Consider the following 16,135-nt stretch of genomic DNA (forward strand, 5'->3'; position numbering starts at 1 on the left):
TGGTACATGAGTAACAACATAATCTTATAATTGCAAAAAAGTAACATTTTGGTATCATAATTATATATAATACAATAAATAATAGGGCTTTGCTAGTTTGATATCTTTATTAACCATAGAATATTTTTGGCTCACCATTCTGCAAATTTATTTATTAGATCATCAAAATGAACTTTTAGAAAACTTATTTCAACTGATATAACTGACAGTAATGTCAGGTTCTTTTGGCAAATGCAAGATGACAAATAAATTTTGATTTATTTTTTATTTTGAGAAGGGCCTTTCTGCTGATGCAACTGTTACTGGTGCTGTTAATGTTATTTTATAGGCTGCAAAAACATCAGGATATATTTCTTTATTTTCTTCCAGTTTTATTGAGAAATAATTGACATACATCATTGTATACATTTAAGGTGTACAGTGTCATGGTTTGATTTATATATATTGTGAAATGATTACCACAATTGGTTTAGTTAATATCCATCATCTCATATAGATACAATATAAAGAGAAGAAGAAAATTTTCTTGTGATGAGAACTCTTAGGATCTACTTTCTTAATTTTCTTATTTATCATACAGCAGTGTTAACCATAGTCATCATGTTGTATGTTATATCCCTAGTACTTATTTATCTTATGATTGGAATTTTGTACCTTTTGACTACATTCCTTCAATTCCCCCTTTCCCCAACCCTTGGCTCTGGTAACCACAAACATGATCTCTTTTTCTATGAGTTTTTAAAATTAGATTCCACATTTAAGTGAGATCATACAGTATTTGTCTTTCTCTTATTTATTTCACTTAGCATAATACTCTCAAGTTTCATCTATGTTGTCGCAAATGGTAGGATTTCCTTGTTTTTAATGACTGAGTGACATTCTATTGTGTACATATACCACAACTTCTTTTTCCGCTCATCCATTGATGACCACTTAGGTTGTGTCCATGTCTTGGCTATTGTAAATAATGCTGCTATGAACATGGGGATACAGATATCTTTTTGAGTTAGTGTTTTCATTTCCTTTGGATATATTCCCAGAAGTGGAATTGCTGGACCATATGGTAGTTCTATATCTAATTTTCTGAGGAACCTCCATACTGTTTTCCATACTGGCTATACCAATTTACAATCCCACCAATAGTGCACAAAGGTTCCTTTTTTTTTACATCCATGCCATCATTTGTTATCTCTTGTCTTTTTGATGATGGTCTTTCTAACAGGCATGAGGTAATATCTCATTGTCGTTTTGATTTGCATTTCCCTAATGACTAATGATGTTGATTATCTTTTCATGTACCTGTTGGCCATTCACATATCTTCTTTGGAAAACATGTCTATTCAGGTCATTGGCCCATTTTTTAATTGGATTATTTGGGTTTTTGCTATTGAGTTGTATGAGTTCTTTATATATTTTGGATATTAACCCCTTATCAGATATATGGTTTGCAAATATTTTTTTCTCATTCCATAGGTTGCCTTTTCACTTTGTTGATTGTTTCTTTTTCTGTGCAGAAGCCATTTAGTTTGTCGTAGTCCGCTTGTTTATTTTGTATTTTTTGCTTGTGCTTTAGGTGTGATTTCCAAAAAATCATTATCAAGACCTCTGGGAGGGCGATTTTTTCCTATGTTTTCTTCTAGGTGTTTCATAGTTTCATGTCTTACATTTAAGTCTTTAATCCATTTTGAGTTAATTTTTGTGAGTGCTGTAAGATAGGGGTCAAGTGTCATTCTTTTACAGGTGAGTACAGGACAGATCTCTGACCAATTTTTTTCAAAATATAAATTTTAGTGTATCTAGAGCCTATGATTTTTGCAGAACTATTTTTCTAAAAATATTTAACTCTACATACAAACCAGTTTTTTTATAAGTCTAAATTTAATTTTAAATGTAAGTTCATGGGATAGAATTTTATAGTTTCCTCTGACATTCCCTGTAGCTTCTTGAGTTCATACACAAAAACAAAAGTGGTTTCATGGTTTGTATATTATTCAAACCATCTGTTTATACATTCTATTGCTGTATTTAATAACAAAGCATAATTTAAAATTATCTTCCTCATTAATAATTGGTTTATTCTAAGCTTCATATAAACATAATGTACTTTCCATCTAATGCAAAGATCTTTCAATTTAATTTCAATTTCTAAGCCTGTGGATATTTGCTTTGCAATGTTGTAGTAGTTTTCAAAACCAGGGAGTATACATTCATTGATGAATTCTAATAACTCTCTGATATGCTTTATTGCAATATCCATGTATATGCTTTTATTTTGTAATAATTTACTGACAAAATTTACTGCCTGAGAGTTGGCATTTTCTGTCCCAGCACTCATACTGGAGAGTTAATATTTGTGCAGATGCCACAGAAGCCAGCTCTTCAAGGAACAGCAGGACAGCCTGCCAGCACAGGTCAGTGCTGCCCCCTTGCAAAATTTCACCTCTCTCCCATAGCTATGGTTGCTGCTGATGCTGCAGCTGTTGCCACCACTAATCTGGGTCCAGATCCTAGCCCAGCTGCTCCCTCAGATTGCTGCAGTTATGCCTGCACCAGAGGCCAAGCCAACTTTCTGGTATGTACGCTGCCTGTCATGCCTGTGGATCTAAGCCCTGGCATATGCACACTACTGCCTAGAGTATTTCCTATGATCATGCACATGCTCCACTATCTCATCAGATTTCACTTTCAAAACATTAAGTACAAAGATTAAATTATTAACATTTTCAAAACAGCAACTGCAAAACACTGCAGGGTAACACCTCCACGAAGCCTGTCCTGGCTATAGGCTACAGGTTGGATTCAGATCTGCTCCATTTTTCTTCATTTTTGAGCTTAAGCTAAAGTGACAATAACTACCTGGAGTATGTGCTTGTTTTGGCAGATCTCAGGAGTACAAAAGAGCAAGCCAAAACATGAAAGCACGTTTAAAGGCTCTGCTGATGTCACACCCATAAACATTCCACTGGCCAAAACAAGTCACATGGCCAAGCTGAATATCAGTGAGATGGGAAAATGTACTCCACTCACAGTAGGAGGCACTACAGGTACTGCATACTTACAAGGAAAATGGTGTGGATGCTTAAACCTCTTACAGGTAGTGAGAAATTGTGATCAATAATCCAAGGTGATCATGTCTCCATTCTTCGCTGAAGAAGGTTAAGTAAACAAAAAATAAGAAGACTATAGAAGATCCAAATGACATAATAATGAAAATATTATAGCTATGTGTCAATATTTATGCTCCAAGAATAGAGAATATAACTTCTTCTCAAGCACACATGGGATATTCACAAAAACTGACCACACATTAGTTCATAAAGAAAAACCTCAATAATACAAAAAATATTCTGTAACTAAAATGCAATACAACTAGAAATTAGTAAAAATTCAAACAAACAAATGCCAACTTAATATTGCCTTTGAACTGGATTATAGTTTATCTTAAAGAACTCTTGGATGAAAGAAAAAATACAAACTTCATTTAAAATATCAAAAAACTATTGACAATTAAAAACTATAGGATATCAAAACCTGGGGGATAAAATTAAAATGCAATAAGAGAAAGCCCTAAATGCTTATATCAATTAAAGATGAAAGAATTAAAATCCATGAATTTTAGTCATTAACTCAGAAAGCTAAATCAAAAGACAAAGGTAAACCAAAAGAAAGAGACAGTTAGAAAACAATAAAAATAAAATAAATAAAATAACAATAAACAGTAAAAATAAAATAAATAATAAAAGCAGAAATTAAGCAGGTAGAAAACAGAAAAACATTCAAACTAATATAGAAATCAAACAGCTAACTAAGGAGCTTACCTGCTGCAACTAACACCCAGTACAAACAAATAATAAATAAATATTTTAAAAAATTTCAATTAATAATTAAAAAAAAGAAATCAAACTGCTATTTTGTTAAAAAAATAAATTATACAAACTAATAGCTAAACTCCTCAAGAAAAAGAAGGAAAAATCACAAATATGCAAAATCAGAAATGATAATGGGGATAATCATTGAAATAAAGGGAAATTTTAGAAATCAAAAAGACTATTTTGCATAACTCTTTAAAAATAAATTTGAAAACCTATATGAAGGTGGTATTTTCTTAAGAAAATACAAATAACCAAAACTGAGCCTAGTAGAACTTAACATTTTTCACAGTTCATTTTCCATAGAGGTACTAGAGAAAGTTTAAAAAAAATCTACCACCCCTTCCCCCCCAAAAAATCCACCAGTTCATATAAGAATGCCAACAAAACTTCAAAGACTAGATAATGCTAATGCTACATTCATTTTTGAAAGCTCAGAGAAAGACAAACCTCCAAGACCTTTATATAAAGCAAGTACAATATAACATTGACACTGAAATCAATATAGGTAACACCAAAAAGGAAAACTACAGTTCTCATTTATGGATGTCAATACAAAACTCCTTAATAAACTTTTGGCAAGCAGAATCCAACACCACAGTAAAAAAATAATAATACATGACAACTGGTATAGATTACAAAAATGACCACATACTCCTTTCATCTTTCTATACACACCTCTTTGCGATGTGACTTTGGCATTCCTCTGTCAAAAGGTGGAAACTACTCCCCTTAAATCTGAGCTTGGCCATATGACTTAATTTTGCCCATGGGACATTAGTAAACACAATGCAAGTGGAGGTTTTAAAAGAACTTGTGCACTGGGATTTGCCCAATTTGAGGGATTTTGGGACTCCTGCAACCACCACTGTGGCCCACTGCTGGCCCACTGCATGATGAGAGATACATGGCATATTCACCCCACTATCCCAACTGACGGTCAGTTCTGGTAGCCAGCACCAGTTACCAAATATGCAAGTACATCCTAGACCTACCAGTACCCAGCTAACCTTCTAGCTGACTGCAGAACCACCCAATTGCAGACTCATGAGCTATGATAAAATGGTTGTTATTTTAAGCCACCGAGTTTTGGGGTGTTTCTATTGGCAACAAAAGCTGTTAAAACAAGTGAGATTTATTTTCCAGGAATACAAGAATGACAAAAAGCACCAAAAGCAAAGCCACAGGTAATAGACCAAGAGAAGATTTTTGCAACATAAATCATAGATGAAGGGTTAACATCTCTAATATATAAATAAATCTTAAAAGTCAAGAAAAAATGTAGAAAGGAAAATTAAGTGAATAGACAGTTCAAATGTAAAGAAACAGGGAGACACAAAAGGGAGGGTATAGGTATATGGGGATATATGTAGCTGATTCACTTTGTTATACAGCAGAAACTAACAACATTGCAAAGCAATTATACTCCAGTAAAGATGTTAAAAATATTTAAAAAATGTAAAGAAACAAACAGTTTTGCACATATAAAAAGTTGCTCAACTTATAATAAAAGATGAAAAACTTCAAAAGCATGATAATACCTTCTGCTAGTGAGGCTGTGGTCAAATAAATACCTTCATACATTGTGCTGGAGTGTACAATGGTACAAAGCTAAGGAGGGGAATTTGGCAATGTCTAACAAATTTCCATTTGCATATACCTTTGACTCAGCCATGCCTATATTAGGAATTTGCCTTGCAAGTACATCTCTACACAAATACAAAACAAAAAACATAAGAAAAATAAAACAGAAACTAATGACAGTTGTGTTCTGTGGAGGATAGTTGGGAACAGAATGGAAGGAATAGTGAAGGAAAGAAGTCTTCCTCTAATTTTTATGGCATTTCTATTTAATAAAATTAAGTCAATAAAGATAATTTTTTAAGGAACTATAAACTTGGTTAAACTACCAGAAAGAGATTAACCTAAATGTATTTCAAATTTATAACATAGAGTGTAGAGAAATAATTCAAGACCTTACAAAGAGAAAAATGTACTTTTTTCTTTCTTTTTCTTTTTTTTTGCGGTATGCGGGTCTCTCACTGTTGTGGCCTCTCCCGTTGCATGGCTCACAGGCCCAGTCGCTCTGTGGCATGTGGGATCTTCCCGGACCGGGGCACGAACCCATGTCCCCTGAATCGGCAGGTGGACTCTCAACCACTGCGCCACCAGGGAAGCCCCAAAATGTACTTTTATACAATGGGGAAATGTGGGGATAGCAAGTAATCAAACTCAGTATCCCTAGCAAACACTAAACTGTTATATAAATTGATATTTTATACTTCCTGATATGATACCATGATATGTACACAATAACACTTCTATAGTATTCTTGACCCTAATTTTTAACCTGAATCCAAGGAAACAAGCATAAAATTCCAGATTCTAAAGACTTCGTAATACAATGGGCTAGAATCTTCAAAACAACCAAACAAATCCAGCCAAATAAAAGAGGCTAACTATTCTGCATTAAAGGAGACTAAGGAGGTATGATAACTACACATAATTCATGATTCTTGAATGTGTCCTAGATTTAACAAATGAAAACACATTCAAAAAGAACATTATAGGGCTTCCCTGGTGGCTCAGTGGTTGGGGGTCCGCCTGCTGATGCAGGGGTCACGGGTTTGTGCCCCAGTCCGGGAAGATCCCACATGCCACGGAGCAGCTGGGCCCGTGAGCCATGGCCACTGAGCCTGCGTGTCTGGAGCCTGTGCTCCGCAATGGGAGAGGGCACAACAGTGAGAGGCCCGTGTACTGCAAAAAAAAAAAAAAAAAAAAAGAAAAAAAAAGAACGTTACAGGGACAATTGGGGAAATCTGGACTATTATATTAGGTAGTATTATTGTCTCAATATCAAATTTGTTCAGTTTGATAATGGTGAATAATGGTGAATTCTCCCAGACAACAGGAGAATTTCTTTGTTTTAAGAAGATAAGAAGATGGGTAAAATATCATGATTTTGCAACATACTTCCAAATGATTCAGCATTTAGGACACACATACACACACACACACACAACAATACATACACATATATATAGAGTGAATGTGTATATCTATATCTATACCTATCTATCTATCTATGTATCTATCTATATCTATATCTATATATCTATATATATATATAGAGAGAGAGAGAGAGAGAGAGAGTCAGACCAGAGAGAAAGACAGAGACAGAGACAGACAGAAAGAAGCAGAGAGAGGCAGACAAACAAGGCAAATGATAACAACACACAAATACAGTTGTTCATTTTATTATTCTTTCAACTTCTCTAAAGTCTTGACATTTTTCAAGATAAAAATTGGGGGGAAGGGAAGAGTAAATAATTTGAAGATTTAAAGGCAGGATTGATTTTGTTAACTGATTAGCTTCACTGTAAGGTGTTCAGGAGGAGACGCAACCTTTTATTCAGAAGTTCTTTCATTGATAGGTATTTACTCTTTAATTGCTCAGTTTTCCCAGGTTGGAATTCTTCACTTTTCTGCTTGAGATACAAACCTGGCTACTAGCAGTTATGGAGCTGAATGGAAAAAGAAGCCTGGGCAATCTCAGTGTTCAGTATGGAGGCTTTCATTTAACCCATTTACTGCTTCTGTTTTTAAAGTAGCATCTCACTAACACCTTGAACTCTGCCTGGTTCATCGAGTCCACAGCTTTGTCTGGCTCAACCTGTACAAACATAAAACCTCAAGCACACTGTTATAAATGAGTAAGTTTGGGAGAATGTATAGCTACGTTGGGTTAAAAAGGAAAGTGGTGAACCAAATATTATTTTTTTAAGACTTTCAATTAATTTTCAACCTTGCCTTGAAGCCCCACATTCTAAGTAGCCTTGTGTTCCTGCCTTCCAAAGCCACATAAGACTATTCTTAAGCCTTTTATGAACTCCATGGGGACGATGGCTCGCTTTTTGTTGGCTTTCCTCTGCAGGCTTAGGTTTCAGTTTTCTTTGGTCATCAGAATTAGTTGCCATTACTTCACTTTCTTTCTAGTTTCCAAATAGTTGATTTCTAATGTCTTCCATCGTCTCCTCACTTATTTCTTTTGTTTTGTGTGTTTATATTGCTTTATTTCTTTGCTACCACTTTAATGGTGTTTCAAAGGGTACTAATATAAAGGTGTATGTTCAATCCACCATGTTTAAAAGACATTTAATATTAGTAAATCCAGTGTTGTAATTCATTTTGTGACAGCGTTAAATCTCAAAGTATCAATCTGTGTGTTTTCAGCATATTTTTCTGAACTTCCTCTGTGTCAACAGTATATCATGGACTATTTTCCATCTCCCAGACAACACTGAAACAGAAAAAGGACTACACTGAAGCAGAAAAAAAGAGAAGAGGTAATCTAAATGTCAAATGACGATTTTCTCATGCATGCCTGCAGAGCTAGTTTGTTTGCTCTATTAGACTAGATAATACTAGGCTGGGAGAAGGGAGAAATAAGGTAGAGTTGCAATGGAAATTTTTAGCGAGTGAATCAGGATGCAGAGTGGAAAGAATACTCCTTGATTTTGTAGACTAAATTGCCCTTGAGTAGGGATTCCTCACTGACTCACAGGTGTCTGAGCAATAGTCCTGGATAATTGTAAGCAAGGTACAGCATATGGGTGTGAAATAATAGAAAACACATATATTAGTCTCAGTCCCCTGTTCCTGGCAAAGTTTCTAAAACCCTTGTAACTTCCTAAGTGATAATAATACTGGGAGCATCTTTTGTTCTAATATTTGGTCTTTGGTTTCTGACACTGAACTCTTATATCTCTTGGAATTTCCTGGGTGATAGTAGTGTCCTTTGTTCTAATGAGGTGACTCTTGCTGGGCTCCTGGATGGGGGCTGGTCACCAGAAAGACCAAGCCAGGATTAGAAGCTTGGAATTTTCAGCTGTACTCCCCACTGTCCAGAGAAGAGAGAGGTGCTGCAAACTGACTTAATGACTTATCATACCTGTACGATGAAATCTCCATTAAAACTCCAATAGAATGGGGTTTGGAGAGCTTCCTGGTTGCTGAACACATCCACACATCACAAGGATGACACGCCCCAAATTCATAGGGAAAAAAGCTCCTGCACTCTGAACTCTCCCAGACCTCGCCCTTTGTGTCTCTTCATCAGGCTGTTCATCCGTATCCTTTGTGATATCCTCTATTATATAGTAAACTGGTAAATGTAAGTAAGTGTTTCCCTGAATTCTGTGAGCTGTTCTAGCAAATAATCAAATCCAAGGGGGAGGAGGTCTTGGGAATCTGCAATGTGAAGCAAATTGGACAGAAGTTGTGGGTAACCTGGGGACCTACTGCTTGTAATTGGCATCTGAAGTGAGAGCAGTCTTGTGGGACTGAGGACTTAATCTGTGAGAATTGACACCATCTCTAGGTATGTAGGATCAGAATTGAGTTAAATTGTAGGACACCCAGCTGATGTCACAGAGGATTGCTTGGTGTGAGGAAAATACTCACACATCCTGTGTCAAAAGTGTGACTGTAGTAATGGTGTGAGAATAGAGGAGAAACACAGGAGGGGAACTGAGGTTTTCTAACATATATAGGTCTATGGGATCAGGAAAAGTGGAAACTTCACTACTGACCAAGATGGAACTGCAGAGAAGAAGTTTGAAATCCACAAATGGGGCAACAGTGGTCAAAGCATCATTGTTTAAAATGACAGAAATACATCAAATGAGAAAAAACTATTATACTATCAGTAGATATTCAGAAAGATTTTAACCAAAATTCAAGAGTTCTTAATAAAAACATTAAGCGAGAGCTTCAAGATGGTGGAGGAGTGAGACATGGAGATCACCTTCCTCCCCACAAATACATCAAAAATACATCTACATGTGGAATAACTCCTACTGAACACCCACTGAACGCTGGCAGAATACCTCAGACTTCCCAAAAGACAAGAAACTCCCCAGGTACTTGGGTAGGGCAAAAGAAAAAAACAGAGACAAAAGAATAGGGACAGGACCTCTGGGAGGGAGCTGTGAAGGAGGAAAAGTTTCCACACACTAGGAAGCCCCTTCACTGGAGGAGACAGGGCCTGGTGAGGGGGGTGAAGCTTCAGAGCCATGGAGGAGAACAGAGCAACAGGGGTGCAGAGGGAAAAGAAGATAGATTCTCGCACAGAGGATTGGTGCCAACCAGCACTCACCAGCCTGAGAGGTTTGTCTGCTTACCCGCCGGGGCAGGTGGGGGCTGGGAGCTGAGGCTCTGGCTTCAGAGGTCAGGTCCCAGGGAGGGGACTGAGGTTGGCTGCATGAACACAGCCTGAGGGGGGCTAGTGCACTACAGCGAGCCAGGAGGGAGTCCGAGAAAACATCTGGACCTGCCTAACGTCTGGACCTGCCTAACGTCTGGACCTGCCTAAACGTCTGGACCATTATTTCGGGGTGCGCGAGGAGAGGGGATTCAGAGCACTGCCTGAACCAGCACCAGAGATGGGCAGGAGCCAGGGCTATCAGTGCAGACACCAGAGATGAGAATGAAATGCTAAGTCTGCTACTGCAGCCATCAAGAAGCACGTGTGAAAGCACAGGTCACTGTCCACACCTCCCCTCCCAGGAGCCTGTGCAGCCCACCACTGCCAAGGTCCCGTAATCCAGGGACAAATTCCTTGGGAGAACACACGGTGAACCTCAGGCTGTTGCAATGTCATGCCGGCCTCTGCCACTGCAGGACTGCACCGCATTCCGTACCCCTCACTCCCCCTGGCCTGAGTGAGACAGAGCTCCCTAATCAGCGGGTCCTTTAACTGCGTCCTGTCTGAGCGAAGAGCAGATGCCCTCAGGTGACCTAAATACAGAAGCAGGGCAAAATCCGAAGCTAAACCCAAGAAGCTGTGCCAACAAAGAAGAGAAAGGGAAACCTCTCCCAGCAGCCTCAGGAGAAGCAGATTAAATCTCCACAATCAGCTTGATGTACCCTACATCTGTGGAAAACCTAAATAGACAATGAATCATCCCAAAATTGAGGTGGTGGACTTTGGGAGCAATGATATATATACATTTTTCCTTTTTCTCCTTTGTAAATGTGTATGTGTATGCTTCTCTGTGTAATTTTGTCTGTATAGCTTTGCTTTTATCATTTCTCCTAGGGTTTTGTCCATTCGTTTTTTTTTTTTTTAGTATAGTTTTTAGTGGTTGTTATCATTAGTGGATTTGTTTTTTGGTTTGGCTGCTCTCTTTTTCTTTATTTGTTTTTTAATTTTCTTTTCTTTTTTAAATTACTTTTTAATTTTTTTACATAATTTTTTATTTTAATAACTTTAATTTATTTTACATTTTTCTTTCTCTCTTTTGTTGTTTCTCCCTTTTCTTCTGACATGTGGCAAGAGATTCTTGGTGCTCCAGCCGAGTATCAGGCCTGTGTCTCTGAGGTGGGAGAACTGAATTCAGGACATTGGTTCACCAGAGACCACCTGGCTCCACATAATATCAAACAGTGAAAGCTCTTCTGGGGATCTCCATCACAATACTAAGAACCGGCTCCACTCAATGACCAGCAAGCTACAGTGCTGGACACCCTATGCCAAACAAATAGCAAGACAGGAACACAACACTACCCATTAGAATAGAGGCTGCCTAAAATCATAATAAGTTCACAGACACCTCAAAACACACCACAGCACACGCTCCTGCATACCAGAAAGACAAGATCCAGCCTCATTCTCCAGAACACAGGCACTAGTCTCCTCAACAAGAAGCCTACACAAGGCACTGAATGAAACTTAGCCACTGGGGACAGACACAGAAAACAACAGGAAATATAAACCTACAGCCCACAAAAAGGAGACCCCAAACACAGGACGTTAAGCAAAATGAGATGACAGAGAAATAAACAGCAGGTGAAGGAGAAAGGCAAAAACCCACAAGACCAAGCAAATGAGGAGGAAATAGGCAGTCTAACTGAAAAATAATTCAGAATAATGATAGTAAAGATGATCCAAAATCTTGGACATAGAATGGAGAAAATACAAGAAATGTTTAACAAGGATGAAGAAGAAATAAAGAGTAAGCAAACAATGATGAACAACAGAATAAATGAAATTAAAAATTCTCTAGAAGGAATCAATAGCAGAATAACTGAGGCAGAAGAATGGATAAGGGACCTGGAAGATAAAATAGTGGAAATAACTACTGCAGAGTAGAATAAAGAAAAAAGAATGAAAGGAATTGAGTCTCAGAGACATCTGGGACAACATTATATGCACCAACGTTTGAGTTATAGGGGTCTCAGAATAAGATGAGTAAAAGAAAGGGACTGAGAAAATATTTGAAGACATTATAGATGAAACTTCCCTAATATGGGAAAGGAAATAGTAAATCAAGCCCAGGAAGCACAGAGAGTCCCATACAGGATAAATCCAAGGAGAAACATGACAAGACACATATTAATCAAGATATCAAAAATTAATACAAAAATATTAAAAGCAACAACGGATAAACAACAAATAACATAGAAGGGAATACCGATAAGATTAACAGCTGATCTTTTAGCAGAAACTCTGCAAGACAGAAGGGAGTGGCAGGACATATTTAAAGTGATGAAAGGGAAAAATCTACAACTAAGATTACTCTACACAACAAGGATATCATTCAGATTTGATGGACAAATTAAAAACGTTACAAAAAAGCAAAAGCTAAGAGAATTCAGCACCACCAAACCACCTTTATAACAAATGCTAAAGGAACGTCTCTAGGCAGGATACACAAGCAAAGGAAAAGACCTACAATAACAAACCCAAAAAGATTTGGAAAATGGTAATAGGAATATACATATTGATAATTACCTTAAATGCAAATGGATTAAATGCTCCAACGAAAAGACATAGACTGAATGGATACAAAAACAAGGACCGTATATATGCTGTCTACAAGAGACCCACTTCAGACCGAGGGATGCATACAGACTGAAAGTGATGGGATGGAAAAAGATATTCCATGCAAATGGAAATCAACAGAAGGCTGGAGTAGCAATACACATATCAGATAAAATAGACTTTAAAATAAAGACTATTACAAGAGACAAAGAAGGTCACTACATAATGATCAAAGGATCAATCCAAGAAGAAGATATAGCAATTGTAAATATTTATGCACCCAACAAAGGAGCACCTCAATACATAAAGCAAATGCTAACAGCCATAAAAGGGGAAATCGAAAGTAACACAATCATTGTACAGGACTTTAACACCCCATTTTCACCAATGGACAGATCATCCAAAATGACAACAAATAAGGAAACACAAGCTTTAAGTGATACATTAAACAAGATGGACTTAATTGACATTTATAGGACATTCCATCCACAAACAACAGAATACACTTTATTCTCAAGTGCTCATGGAATATTCTCCAGGAGAGATCAGATCTTGGGTCATAATTCAAACCTCAGTAAATTTAAGAAAAGTGAAATCATATCAAGTATCACTTCTGACCACAATACTATGAGACTAGATATCAATTATAGGAAAAAAATCTGTAAAAAATACAAAAACATGGAGGCTAAACAATACACTACTTAATAACCAAGAGACCACTGAAGAAGTCAAGGAGGAAATCAAAAAATACCTAGAAACAAATGACAATGAAAAAATGATGACCCAAAACCTATGGCATACAGCAAAATCAGTTCTAAGAGGGAAGTATATAGCAATACAATCCTACCTCAAGAAACAAGAAGCATTGCAAATAAACAACCTAACTTACAGCTAAGGCAATTAGAGAAAGAATAACAAAAAACCCCAAAGTTAGCAGTAGGAAAGACATCATAAAAAACAGATCAGAAGTATATGAAAACGAAATGCAGGAAAAAATAGCAAAAATCAGTACAACTAAAAGCTGGTTCTTTGAGAAGATACACAAAATTGATAAACCATTAGCCAGACTCATCAAGACAAAAATGGAGAAGACTCAATTCAATAGAATTAGAAACGAAAAAGAAGTAACAATTGACACTGCAGAAATACAAAGGATCATGAGATTCCTACCAGCAACTATATGTCAATAAAATGGACAACCTGGAAGAAATGGACAAATTCTTAGAAAAGTACAACCTTCTGAGACTGAACCAGGAAGACATAGAAAATATAATCAGACCAATCACAAGCACTGACATTGAGACTGTGATTAAAACCTTCCAGCAAACTAAAGCCAGGGACCAGATGGCTTCATGGGTGAATTCTATCAAATATTCAGAGAAGACCTAACACCTATCCTTATCAAACTCTTCCAAAATATAGCAGCGGAAGGAACACTCCCAAACTCATTCTACGAGGTCACCATCATCCTGAAAACAAAACCAGACAGAGATGTCACAAAAAAAGAAAACTACAGGCCAATATCACTGATTAACAGAGATGCAAATATCCTCAACAAAATACTGGAAAACAGAATCCAACAGGACATTAAAATGATCATACACGATGATCAAGTGGGGTGTATACCAGGAATGCAAGGATTCTTCAATATACACAAATCAATCAATGTGATAAACCATAATAACAAATTGAAGGAGAAAAAACATATGATCATCTCAATAGATGCAGAAAAAGCTTTTGACAAAATTCAACACCCATTTATGATAAACACCCTCCAGAAAGTAGGCATAGAGGGAGCTTACCTCAATATAATAAAGGCCATATATGACAAACCCACAGCCCACATCATTCTCAATGGTGAAAACTGAAACCATTTCCTCTAAGATCAGGAACACACCAAGGTTGTCCACTCTCACCATTATTATTCTACATTGTTTTGGGAGTTTTAGCCACAGCAATCAGAGAAGAAAAAAAAAAAAAAAACAGAGGAATCCAAATCAGAAAAGAAGTAAAACTGTCACTGTTTGCAGATGGCATGATACTATACATGCTAAAGATGCTACCAGAAAATTACTAGAGCTAATCAATGAATTTGGTAAAGTAACAGGATATAAAATTAATGCACAGAAATCTCTTGCTTTCCTATGCATTAATGATGAAAAATCTGAAAGAGAAATTAAGGAAACACTCCCATTTATCATTGCAACAAAAAGAATAAAATACCTAGGAATAAACCTACTGAAGGAGGCAAAAGATCTGTATGCAGAAAACTATAAGACATTAATGAAAGAAATTAAAGATGATACAAACAGATTCAGATATATACCATGTTCTTGGATTGGAAGGATCAACATTGTGAAAATGATTATACTATCAAAAGCAATCTACAGATTCAGTGCAATCCCTATCAAACTACCAATGGCATTTTTCATAGAACTAGAACAAAAAAATTCACAATTGGTATGGAAACACAAAAGATCCCAAATAGGCAAAACAATCTTGAGAACGAAAAATGGAATTGGAGGAATGAGGCTCCCTGACTTCAGACTATACAAATAAGCTACAGTAATCAAGACAGTATGGTACTGGCACAAAAAACAGAAATATACATCAATGGAACAGGATAGGAGGTCCAGAGATGAACCCACCCACATATGGTCACCTTATTTTTGATATAGGATGCCAGTATATACAATAGAGAAAAGACAGCCTCTTCAATAAGTGGTGCTGGGAAAACTGGACAGCTACATGTAAAAGAATGAAATTAGAACATTCCTTAACACCATACACAAAAATAAAGTCAAAATGGATTAAAGACCTAAATGTAAGGCCAGACACTATAAACCTCTTAGAGGAAAACTGGCAGAACACTCTATGATATAAATCTCAGCAAGATCCTTTTTGACCCACCTCCTAGAGAAATGGAAATAAAAACAAAAATAAACAAATGGGACATAATGAAACTTAAAAGCTTTTGCACAGCAAGGAAACCATAAACAAGGTGTAAATACAACACTCAGAATGGGAGAAAATATTTGCAAATGAAGCAACTGACAAAGGATTAATCTCCAAAATTTACAAACAGCTCATGCAGCTCAATATCCAAAAACTAAACAACCCAATCCAAAAATGGGCAGAAGACCTAAATAGACATTTGCCCAAAGAAGACATACCGATAGCCAACAAATACATGAAAGGATGCTCAACATCACTAGTCATTAGAGAGATGAAAATCAAATCTACTATGAGGTATCACCTTATACCAGCCAGAATAGCCATCATCAAAAAATCTACAAACAATAAATGCTGGAGAGGGTGTGGAGAAAAGGGAACCCTCTTGCACTGTTGGTGGGAATGTAAATTGATAGAGCCACTATGGAGAACAGTATGGACCTTCCTTAAAAAACTAAAATTAGAACTACCATACAACCCAGCAATCCCA

The sequence above is a fragment of the Stenella coeruleoalba genome, assembly GCF_951394435.1.
Source record: "Stenella coeruleoalba genome assembly, chromosome: X".
Classification (NCBI taxonomy): domain Eukaryota; kingdom Metazoa; phylum Chordata; class Mammalia; order Artiodactyla; family Delphinidae; genus Stenella; species Stenella coeruleoalba.